Here is a 12,903-nt window from a genome sequence, read left to right on the forward strand (position 1 = left end):
ATGATCCGCCTGTACATCTCGTAGGTTGTGTACATGTCCTTGGCCACGTACTTGATGTGTTGTTCATCCAGTCTCTGATGCCAGACACTGTGCCAGGCGTTCTTGTCCTTCTTGCTCTCATCCTTCATCTTCATGTAGTATGGGTCGATGATGGCCGATGCGAGGTCAACCAGGGAGTTTTGTTTGTTGCTGTCGCTGCCCCAGACCTTGTAGTGGTCCTGGATGTTGACAAGATTCTGACATTTCAAGCCCAAAACCTTGAGCAGTTTTAGATCGTTGGTGGTGTCATCGTAGAAAAACTATAGTCGGAGCTATTGACAAACCTGGAGAAACGCTCGCAAGGCCTTGTTGCCAGGTGGTAGTGGTAGACGAGGACGTCATGTCGCATGCACAACTGGGACATGGCAACCTTTGATCGTGTCTGGCACGACCGCTGGTGAACTCGAGGACGAAGCCGACCACTTGGTACTTGTCCTCAGCAAGCAACTGCTCCATAGTTTGGATGGAGCTCTCCACCGAGACCGGCTTGTTCGGGTACACCACCGAGAGGGCCTTCCTCCTCACGCGGGTGTGCACTACATGATGCGTGGTGAACTGCCCCCCCCCCCCGTTGTCGTTTGTAGCTATCCGACGTCAAACGGTCAAATCTCTGTGCATAAGTCTCATCCCTGGATCGGTAATGCTGACACACACAGTACTTGAAGGATTTATAACAGAGTGAAATCACACACTTATTACATTGAATATCTCAAAAGAGAGTACTTATTACAATAATATGGCTGAAGGCCATCTAATGAAGATAACAGTGGAAGGCTTCGAAGGTAGAATGAGACCATCAACTCCAACGGCTTAACTGAATGCAAGACAACGACCTAGCACACCTTACTCTTCGTCTGAAAAGTCTGCAACATAATATGTTGCAGCCCGAAACGGGTCAGCACATGGAATATGCTGGCAAAATAACACTGTAGAGCAATGAACAAGTAGCAGCTAAAACTATATGCATATTTGGCTGGTGGAGGCTCTATGTTTTTTTGCAGAAAGCTAGTTTTTCCCTACAACAAAGGAATATATTTTATTTAACTACCAAGTTTGTTGAAAACATTGAGAATGGTAACCCCATATCAATCCCAATTAAAGTAATCATTAACCCAACAAGTTAATTAAATAGAGTGATGAGATCAACATAATAATTCAAGCACCAGATACTCGAGATGTCCATAACCGGGGACACGGCTAACCATGATTAGTTTGTACACTCTACAGAGGGTTGCGCACTTTTCTCCACAAGACTCGATATCCTCCATTCAATTTCTCGCACTACATGATGTTTGAGAAACGAATGACCGAGACACAGTCTTTCAGAAGCATTATCCCTTTCGATGGGTACATCTGCTAGTTTACCACTGAAAGAGGTCATGCAACATACTAAACTATGCCAGAGCCCATAATGGCTTGTGGATGCACACGGAAGTTTCCAGCATGAATAATAATATGATCCCTTTGAGCATGGGTGGCGGACCATAGGATGATCACACGGATTCCCCGGGATCTCCTTGGACAGCACTGGATTGCCCCAGGTGCCCACAAACAATCCACCAGATGTGTGTTAAACTAGCCACCTTAAATAAACCCTTAGTTCATAATAATACTCACAACTGTCATGAATCACTCAAACCAAACCACGTCTACGAGCATAGCATAGCAGTATAAGCATAACGTAGAAGTAACTCCCAGGGTTTGAATGAAAAGGGCAATAGGTACTACCTCAACTACTACTTCCCAATACCCACATGTTAAACAGTTCCTACTCATGCAATGTTTGAGGGCTTGAAACTAATGCATAAAAACAGGGTAATAAAGGGGTATGATCAAAGTGTTACTTGCCTTGCTGTCGATCTGAAAACCCTAGTGACTCGTAGTAGCACGCTTCGCACTCTGGAAACTCTATCGCAAACAAAGAACAACATACATAAGCACTCAAGCAATAGATGCAAGGGTAAAACTCAAGAGAAAAGATCCAAATCAAAAGTACAAGAGAAGAGCTTCGATTTGCAAAAAGTAACAATCTAATCGGAGCTACAAAACTCAAACTGCGGACAAAACAAGTTCAAAATCAAATCTGCTTGCAACCAAATTTTAATTTGTCAAAACCATGTTCAAGTTGACTAACTGGAAATAGGGGTTCGATATGAATATTTTGGCGTTGGTTTCACTGGATTTGGACAAACGTTTAAAAAGTTACGAGCGTTCAAATATCAGGGGCTAATCTGCAATAAAAATAATCGCGGATAGGTCCCTGGCCGACACTAAAATAAAAGAAAAGACTAACAAACAAACGTTCGCTAACAGAGATGAACGGACGAAAGCGCTCGCGAACAGAGGCGTTCGGGTGAATGTTCGTTGAATAGATCCGATCGAGAAAAACTGAGAAATCCCTAACCCTAAAAATAAAAACCGATCTAGTTCGAAAACCGAAACGAATTGGCGGTTTTTTACCGGTTCACGAAGAAAACCGGCGGGTCGGCGAGATCCGGCGAATCGGTGGCTCCGGCGAGGCAACGGGCAACGGCAGGGTGGGCCAGGGTGCGGCGGCGGCGACGAGCGTCGCGGCAGGCGGCTGCATGCAGCAAGCGGCAGCGGCACTCCTCAGCGAGGAAGGGCAGGGTGCGGGCGGCGGGGTGGTGGTGGTGGCGGGGCCTCAGCCCTTTATAAAGGCCGGGGGCAGTGGCTTGCTTGGGGAGGGGGCGGCCCGGGGCGGAGTCCGGCACGGACTCCCCCTCGGCGTCCGTGCCACGCACGGCGGCGGTGGGAGGAAGGCGGCGCGGGGCGCTGGGCCGCGGCTTGCTCGGCTGGGCCTTCGGCCCAGTCGGGCGGGAACTTCTTAAAAAAATTCCACCGAATAAAAATCCTAATAATAGATATAAAAAAATCTAAAAATGCCAAAACAATTTTCATCATCTAAATAAAATATTTAGAACAAAGTGAACATTTTTCTGGCCTAATAATGCAATTTTCAAAAATAAAATCTCGAATAAAATCCAAATAAAATATTTATTTGATTTTAAAAATTTTCCTCCAATATTCCTCTATTTTTGAAGAAGTCATATTATCTTCACTATTTAAAATTAAATATTGAAAATATTTGGAGAGAAAAATATTAAAACCAAATTGATCCTCTTCTCAAATTTGAGAAAAATTCAAATATGAATATAAATGAAATCTCCAACTCTCTCCTTGGGTCCTTGAGTTGCTTAAGATTTCTAGGATCACAAAAAATGCAATTAAAATATGATATGCATATGATGACCTATGTATAACATCCAAATTGAAAATTGGGATGTTACATCGTTGGCCGCTGGGAGCGCCATTGGAGCCACGGGGAGCGCCATTGGAACCGCTGGATGTCCTCTCTGTATGTGTCATCGTGGGTGTGCTTATTGTGTTGTGTGGCGCGAGAGATGAAGGTAAATGGTCGCAAAGATAAATGGGGGCCGGGCCGCCTGGATTCTCGGCGCGTTTGCGTGGCAGTTTTTGCAGCGGGTAACTGCATCGTAGCGTCGCGCCCGGCGCAACCGCATGCATAATGGCAGCACGAACGTACGTGGTCATCTGCCGGCCCCAAACACTGGCAAAGTGCGTGGAGGGACGAGGGCAAAGCGCCTAGAGGGACGCAAGAGCAGAGCGCACGCGACAGGGCGCGAGCAGAGCGCGCCGCGGCCGCCTCAATCATGAGCAACCACACACATAGAGTAGTTCAACACGCAGGGAATGGTCATCTACAAGCCAGCCAGTAGTTGCGTCACTGCATAAAGGGTGGCCATGTGCTACTACCTCCATCTTGATCTATTAGTCCCCTTTATATTCTGTGCCATATTTTGACCTTAAATTTAACAAACAAAATGTTAATGCATGTTATAAAAATTATGTAATTGGAAACTATGTTCAAATATGAATCGAACTATATAATCTTTTGTGACATGCATTCGTATTCTATTAGTTAAACCTCTAGTCAAAATTTGGCACAAAAATACAAAGATGGCTTATAAACTGGGACGGGGGTCGTAGGTAATTAAATCGCAAATGTTTTTTATTAACCGTATGTGTACATGTCCTTTCATCCTCCTCTCGCACGTCTTGTCACCCCGCTGCCGCAGACGGCTTCGAGCGCAAGCTTGAGCAGCGTGCATGAGCGTTCTTTTGGCCAAACGGTGGTGAGCCCGTTCCCGCCCAACTACGCAGGTTCCCACGCAAGCTTCCTGTCCGACTCGGTGAAATCCCCCAAAATCCCAATGCTTCCGGCCTGCTATATAAATCATCACGGCTAGCGAGTCCTGCGCGGCATTTTTCCCTCCCAGCCTATAGCTTATATCGTATGCTTCTCCCATAATCGCCAATGGCACCGGTCCATCATCGTCGCCTGGCCACTCCGCCGTCAATAGAGGACATCTCCAGCTGGGAGGCTACACCGCGGCGGTGGTGCAGTCCCCGACGTAGTGTAGTGTGTGTAGTGTCCCTGTTGGGTGTGCGTGGAACACCCACCACACATTCCGCTACCGCTGCCCGTCGTCAGCTGTTGCTGGCCGCCATTGCCGCCACCCCACCATCTACCGCCATAGCCACCACACCACCATCGAAAGGCAAGGCCAACGCCTGCTTCACCACCGCAGCCCGAAGGCGGGAGGTGTCCGTCGTGGCCGCCACCCCATTGGCGGCCACCGTGGCCATCACCCGCTCCGCCACCACGGCCCGAAGGCGGCAGATGGTGGTCGTGCCTTCCAGCCCATCGTCAGCCACCATGGTCGGCAGCCCATTGTCGACCGCCGGGGTCATCACTCGCTCCGCCACTGCCACCCGAAGGCGGGAGGGGGAGGTGGGGGCCCTCATGTGCGTCAGCGACCTTGCACGCTACATCGAGTTCCTATGGGAGGAGGAGGAGCACCTCTTCGAGCATGCAAAGAGCCTTACCACTGCCGTGGCCACAGCACACGGCGCCGCACATGTGAGGATTTAGGAGATATATGAGGAGTCCCACCACTTCGAGAGGGGTCGTCTGGAGTGGTGATGTCTACTACACAACTTGTTTCTTGTAGACTTGTTTTGGGCCTCCAAGCGCAGAGTTTTGTAGGACAGTGCCAATTTTCCCTCAAGTGGATAACCTAAGGTTTATCAATCCATGGGAGGCGTAGGATGAAGATGGTCTCTCTCAAACAACCCCGCAACCAAATAATAAAAAGTCTCTTGTGTCCCCAACACACCAAATACAATGGTAATTTGTATAGGTGCACTAGTTCGGCGAAGAGATATTGATAAAAGTGTAGTAATGATAGTATATATTGAATTTTGTAATAGGAACAATAAAAAAACAGCAAGGTAGCACAAAACAAAAGTGAGCACAAACGGTATTGCAATGCTTGAAAACAAGGCCTACGGTTCATACTTTTGCTAGTTCAATATCTCAACAATGCTAATATAATTCGATCATATAACCATCCCTCAGCGTGCGGTGAAGAATCTCTCCAAAGTTCTTATCTAGCGGAGAACATAATAAGAAATTGTTTGTAGGGTACGAAACCACCTCAAAGCTATTCTTTCGATCAATCTATCCTAGAGTTAGTACTAAAATAACACCAAGCTATTCATTTCGATCGATCTATCCAAGAGTTTGTACTAAAATAACATCATATGATACACATCAACCAAAATCTAATGTCACCTAGATACACCAATGTCACCACGAGTATCCGTGAGATGATTATACGATATGCATCAAACAATTTCAGATTCATAATACTCAATCCAATACAAAGAACCTCAAAGAGTGCCCCAAGATTTCTACCGGAGAAACAAAGACGAACATGCATCAACCCCAATGCATAAATTATCCCAATGTCACCTCGGGAATCCGTGAGTTGAGTGCCAAAACATATCTCAAGTGAATCAATATAATACCCCATTATCACCACGGGTATCCATATGCAAGACATATATCAAGTGTTCTCAAATCCATAAAGTATTCAATCCGATAACAACGAAATCTTAAAGGGAAAACTCAATTCACAACAAGATAGAGAGGGGAAAACACCATATGATCCAACTATATTAACAAAGTCCGCGATACATCGAGATCGTGACATCTCAAGAACACAACAGAGAGAGGGAGAGAGATATTAAACACGTAGCTACTAGTACAAACCCTCAGCCCCAAAGGTGGACTTGTGACGCCCCGAGACCGATGCGCTAGGTGTTTTCGGTTATTCGCTGTTTTTGCCTTGTCTTTCGTTTGCGTGTTGCATCTTGCCATTTCATCATTCGCATTGCATCATCATGTTTTTCAAAACTTGCATCCGTCCGGGTCTTCCGGTTCTCTCCGTGTCCATTCTGAGCCTAAACACACTTGCACGCGCCCGCGGCACGTCCGAAATATTATTTTATAAGTGGCCGGAAAATGTTCTCGGAATGGGTTGAAAATTGGCATGCGGTGTTGTTATAGTGTAGACAGGCTGCCTGCCAAGTTTTCATCGCATTCGGAGTCTGTTTGACGCCCCAATGGATAACTATAGCGACAATATAGTCGGTCAAACATCGGACGTTTTCGGTCTCCGGAAACAGTTGTCGGGCTGCATTCCCCCTCTTTCCTCTCAGCCCAAGTCCTTCTTCATAGTCCACCTAGGCCCAGCCTGACCCCTCCTTGCGCGGTGCATTGATCCCTCGCGCGCGTCCGAAAGTTGTCCCAAACCTGACCCGAGCAGTCGTCACCGTTGGGTCCGGATCATCCCCAAATATCTAGAAAACATCACCATTTTGTTTATTGGACTCCCTAACCTACTTTTCTCGTCCATTCAATTACGATCGAAGGGCCAGATTAGTCCCTAGTCAAAAAAACCTATTTGCTTTATATAGTGGACAACCCTAGATCCTAGGGATCTAGGGAGCTTATCCCATCAGTCCCGTCCCGCCGCCAGCCGCGAGATCCACCTCGTTTTCCCCGTCCCTCCAATCGGGGTACTCCCCTGCCTTCCCGATCCACCCATCGAACCCCCCCCACCGAACTCCTCTGCTCGAACCGCAGGCCCAGGCACCCAGCGTCGTCTCCAGCCACATGCCCATATCCAGCTTCTCTCCCAGAGCAAGCAGCAGCCCCGCTGTCGTCAGGCGAGGACCTTCCCGTCGCCGGCAACAACCTTTTAGCAGGACCCCTGCGCCCCTGCCCCTCCCTTCCTCTTCTTTCTTTCCTCCCTCTCTCACCTGTGCTTGGTGTTTGTGCAACAGGGAGCCCCCGAGGAGTTTGCGCCGGCCATCCTCGCCTCTCGCGCCTGGACGTCGTCGTCCTCGAGCTCCTCGAACCGTTCCCGCCAAGACTCGTCGCCGCCCCACCGCGCCATGTACTCAATGCCAGCGCCGCCGTACTTCTGCCGTCCGCGTCGGCAAGTGCAGCGCCCCACTGCGCTGACCTCCTGCAGCTCGCCCCACTGCTGGATCTAGAGCCCGCGACTCCTGCCGGACCTTGCCTCGCCGGAGTACGCCGTCCCGACCGGACCCCCGTCGCCTGGCGCCGCCAAGTCCCGCTCCTTCCTTTTTGTCGAGAGGAGGAGGCTGCAGTCGTGCAGCCGTGTTGACCCTTCCCCTGCTTCGCTCGCTCGATCCCCTCGCATTGACCAGAGAGGAGCGCGCCCCCTCGCGAGGCCAGCCGCACCGCTCCAGTGAGCCGGCCCAAATCTGCCAGCCTGCGTCCAGCCTCCTCACCGAGCCGGCCCATGAGGCCTGGTGAGCCTCAGATCCAGCGCCCTCACCCTGTGCATTGTTGGGCCGGCCTCTGTTGTGGCCCGTTCATGTTTTTTTCCAGATCTACGTTTTTCCTAATATTCCAGAGAACGTTGTTTTACAGAAAAGACCCTCATGTTCATACATTTAATATCTCACAATCTATGCATCACATGTAAAAATTTTATATATGAAAAATGTTTAGATTTTTTTATAGATTAATAATATCCAATTTTCAACCATTTTTAAAATGTTAGACTTGCTGTTTGTTCTTTTAGCTATATTGCCATGCTAAAATGCTTTAATTCATAACTAAATAACCGTAGCTCCAAACTTAATAAACTTTATATGCATTTGGGGTAGAAAAATGCCTAGTTTAACATGGTGCACTCATCTTGCATGTTCAACAATTCTAAAATATTCTTTAGGACAGAACAGTACCAAATCTAATATGCTTATGAGGATTTTCCGGAATGGTTGTTTGTTGTTTCCGGCCTCATTTAAACTTGCCTAGTTAGGTAGTTTTATTATGCTTCACCTCTTGGCATGTTTAACAGCATTTAATATTGTTAGGTATATAAACGAGAGTGAACTAAATAAGTCATGGGGTGTTCCGTCAATATGCAACGGAGTTGCATATTGAGCTCCACTAAATTTGTAGGATTGCTGTGCACTTTGCCATGCCATGCTTCATTAAACCGGACATGCATCATACTTGGTTATGCATCATGCCATGTTGATGTGATGGTTGTTTACTATGTTACTTGCTTCTTTCCGGGTTGCTTCTCTCGTTAGCTTCGGTTTCGTTCCGGAGTTGTGAGGATCCATTCGACTACGTCCGTTTGTCTTCTTCATGGACTCGTTCTTCTTCCTTGTGGGATTTCAGGCAAGATGACCATACCCTCGAAATCACTTCTATCTTTGCTTGCTAGTTGCTCACTCTATTGCTGTGCCGCGATACCCACCACTTGCTATATCATGCCACCCATATTGCCACGTTAAGCCTCTAACCCACCTTTCCTAGCAAGTCGTTATTTGGCTATGTTACCGCTTTGATCAGCCCCCCTTCTAGCGTTGCTAGTTGCAGGTGAAGATGAAGTTTGTTCCATGTTGGAACATGGTTATTGTTGGGATATCATTATTATATATATCTTGTTTACATTAATGCATATATATACTTGGTAAAGGGTGGAAGGCTCGGCCTTATGACTGGTGTTTTGTTCCACTCTTGCCGCCCTAGTTTCCGTCATACCGGTGTTATGTTCCTTGATTTTGCGTTCCTTGCACGGTTGGGTGTTATGGGGACCCCTTGACAGTTCACTTTGAATAAAACTCCTCGAGCAAGGCCCAACCTTCGTTTTACCATTTGCCTCACCACCACCTACTTTTCCCTTGGGAGTCGCTCTCCCGAGGGTCATCTTTATTTTAAACCCTCCGGGCCAGTGCTTCTCTAAGTGTTGGTCCGAACCGAGTAGACTGCGGGGCCACCTCGGGGAAACTTGAGGTTTGGTTTTACTCGTAGGATGTCTCATCCGGTGTTGCCCTGAGAACGAGATATGTGCAGCTCCTATCGGGATGTCGGCGCATTGGGCGGCTTTGCTGGTCTTGTTTTACCATTGTCGAAATGTCTTGTAACCGGGATTCCGAGTCTGATCGGGTCTTCCTGGGAGAAGGAATATCCTTCGTTGACCGTGAGAGCTTGTGATGGGCTAAGTGGGGACACCCCTGCAGGGTTTTGAACTTTCGAAAGCCGTGCCCGCGGTTATGGGCAGATGGGAATTTGTTAATATCCGGTTGTAGAAAACCTGACACTAAACTTAATTAAAATGAATCAACCGCATGTGTAGCCGTGACGGTCTCTTTCCGGCGGAGCCCAGGAAGTGAACACGGCTTTGGAGTTATGTTTGAACGTAAGTAGTTTCAGGATCACTTCTTGATCACTTCTAGTTCATGACCATTGCATTGCTTCTCTTCTCGCTCTTATTTTCGTATGTTAGCCACCATATATGCTTAGCGCTTGCTGCAGCTACACCTCACTACCTTCTCCTACCCATAAGCTTAAATAGTCTTGATCTCGCGGGTGTGAGATTGTTGAGTCCTCATGACTCACAGATACTTCCAAATAGTTGCAGGTGCCGATGATACCAATGCAGGTGATGCTACCCAGCTCAAGTGGGAGCTCGATGAAGATCTTTTCGTTGTTATGTTTCGTTTTCCTGTTGATCAGTAGTGGAGCCCAGTTGGGACGATCGGGGATCTAGCATTTGGGGTTGTCTTTATTTATGTTGGTTCCATAGTCGGACCTTGATTGTATTCTGGATGATGTAATGCTATATTTATGTATTGTGTGAAGTGGCGATTGTAAGCCAGCTCTTTATCCCTTTCTTATTTAGTACATGGGATGTGTAAAGATTACCCCTCTTGCAACATGCCTACTATGCGGTTATGCCTCTAAGTCATGCTCCGACACGTGGGAGATATAGCTGCATCGTGGGTGTTACAAGTTGGTAATCAGAGCCTTCCCCGACTTAGGAGCCCCCTGCTTGATCGAATCGCTGACGTTGTTGAGTCTAGAAAAATATTTTGAGTCTTATAGGATTATATATATCAGAGAGAAGGATTCTTTTTACTCCTGAGTCCCTTCGTCGCTCTGGTGAGGCCTGACGTAGAGTTTTGACTCTTCTCTCCTCAAATTTCACGAAAAAAAATTTAGGATCACGCGGGTATCTTGGAATCGTTCTGATATTTTTGTGATGAGAACATTGTTCTTGTTGCCTCCTGACATTTAGGGGTTGTGGCAGTGTCCCGGGGAGTTGAGCTCCGAGGTGTTGTCGTCCCAATTTTATCGTTGCAGTTCTGGAATACCTGAGTTCGCCGATATTGAAAATCTCTTTTATGCAGTTGTTGGTGAGATAACCTCGACGCCACCCAATACTGGGGCGGGAGTTCGGGAGTATTGCCATAACTCGTATAATGCTTTTCGAAGGTTGAGGTAAACGATTTCCGAAGGTTTCTTGGTTATTTGTTGAAGGATGGATACAGCTGGATGTAGGATTTGTTAGTTTTGGGAGAGATATTATGCTTCCCCTGTATCCCCAACACCTGATTGCATAACCAGAAAGTTTCGGGCGTTTATAAGTGGGAATTCAAGTAGCTCCTAGAATATCTTTCCAACAGACACATGATACAATATGGGATCTATCATATGTTTGTTTCCGGCTTATTTCCTAAGTCAATCCTTTGTTTTTATTTTTGTTGTGGTATTCAATTTGCTTCAATGTCAAGTGTTGATTCCATACCTTCCCTAAGCAGTGTTCTCATATTTCTATGTGAATACTAATCCTTCATGATAATCGAGATTGTCATGTCAATCCTTTCATTGGTGTTTCTCTTCAAGTGGATCCGATCTTTTTCAACATCCGCAAGATCAACTCAAGTCTTCTCAACGTTGTTTGTTTCATCCGTCCCAAGTTTCCTTTGTTTTTCCCCCCCCCCCACCCCTTGTTTCTTCAAGGACTCAGATTTCTTAATCAAGTATCCTTTTATTGATGGTAAGTTTCTCCATTCTTTTCCGTCAATGTTCTTACCCGGTGGTTCTCATGAAGATGTTCTTCAAGTTTACCATTCCTTGTTATCATTTTCTTCTCCGGTGGATTCAATTCAAGCTTTAGATGTTGACCATATCCCTTTCTTCCTTTCATATACTTTCTTATGTCGGTGCATCTGTTAATCATCCACCTCTTGTTATTCATGTTATCTGGAGGGCTGAAGTTATCTCAGAAGACTGGTCTTTTCATTCAAGATCCGTTCAACCTATTTCTAGGTTGTTATCTCATTCAGGCCATTTAATTCAACCGGCGCAATCTCTCTTTTCAAGCAATATCTTCAATGGTGGTTCTTTTGAGTGTGCCCTAACCCACATGTTTTTTCCCAGGATCTTACCTGACTCTTCTAATTTTCTCAGAATTACTATCAAATTCATTTTCCAAGTTTGACATAAGAATGAGTTATCATCAGTCAAATGCCTTCTCCAAGATCTTTCGCATTCTTTTCATCATTGGTTCAACCTTTCTAATTTCCATTCTAGAGTGCCTCAACAACTCAAGGTGGTGTTTCTCGTCGTCATTCTCGAATTTTGAAGACCGAAGAAGAGTTCCTCTTAAATTCTTACCCGTTCTTCCAAAGATTCATGGTTATAGCTTGTTGCCATCCTCTCATAATTGTTTTCCATTGTGCGAATTCTATTCACCCATCCGGAGTAATTCAGAAGTCTTTCCAGTTTGATTCCCCGGAGCCTTCATCTCAGAATTATTCATTTCCAGCGTTCATCTCACATTCTCCAAATCATACCGGTGCATCATTCAAGTATCCTCTAATCAGCTCGGGACCTCTTCGTTTACTTGTATCAAAATCCCCTATAGTATCTTCTTCGGTATCCAATTCTTCCCAGTGAATTATGCCTTTGCTACTTCCATTTTCAGTTCTTACGGTGGTTCGTTCAAGACTTCTCTTCCTTCGTTATCATATCAATTTATTCATTGTTTCAATCCTACCGGTGGTTCTTCGAAGACCTTCTCAAGTTTACACTATATCTATCTTAATACTTTCTTCGAGAATAAGTAGTATGCCAAATCTGTTGCTTGTCATCAATTTAATTTGGTGAAGGATAAGCATAATGTAATTCTTATTCTTGTTTCATCGAGTAAATTCAATTCCTTATTCCAGAGGTTCATCAAATTCTCAGTTTCAATTGGTTCATCTTTTCTTTTCCCGGAGTTCCAAGCTCTCATCATCATGAAGATCTATCTTATCATTGCAAGGCTTCAACCTTATTCTTTTCATCCTTCATTTCGTTTGATCATTCTTTTATTACCGGAGTTCTTCATGGAGGCTCTACATGATGGTTCGTCAAGGATTTAATTCCTTCTCGAAGTATTCATCGAGATTCTTTTCAAAGGAGCTCAAGTATTCTTCATCTTGCATAATGAAGTGCAATTCTTTCTACCTTATATTTTGAGGTGGTGTTATGTCTTTCTTGATAATTTCCCTTCGTGTTTCATGATTCAAAAGTTATCAAGAATCAGGTATTTTAAATCCATCAATCTCTTCATTGGAGTTATATTGGGTTATATTTCACCT

Source organism: Triticum urartu, chromosome 2 (assembly GCF_003073215.2).
Source record: "Triticum urartu cultivar G1812 chromosome 2, Tu2.1, whole genome shotgun sequence".
NCBI lineage: Eukaryota > Viridiplantae > Streptophyta > Magnoliopsida > Poales > Poaceae > Triticum > Triticum urartu.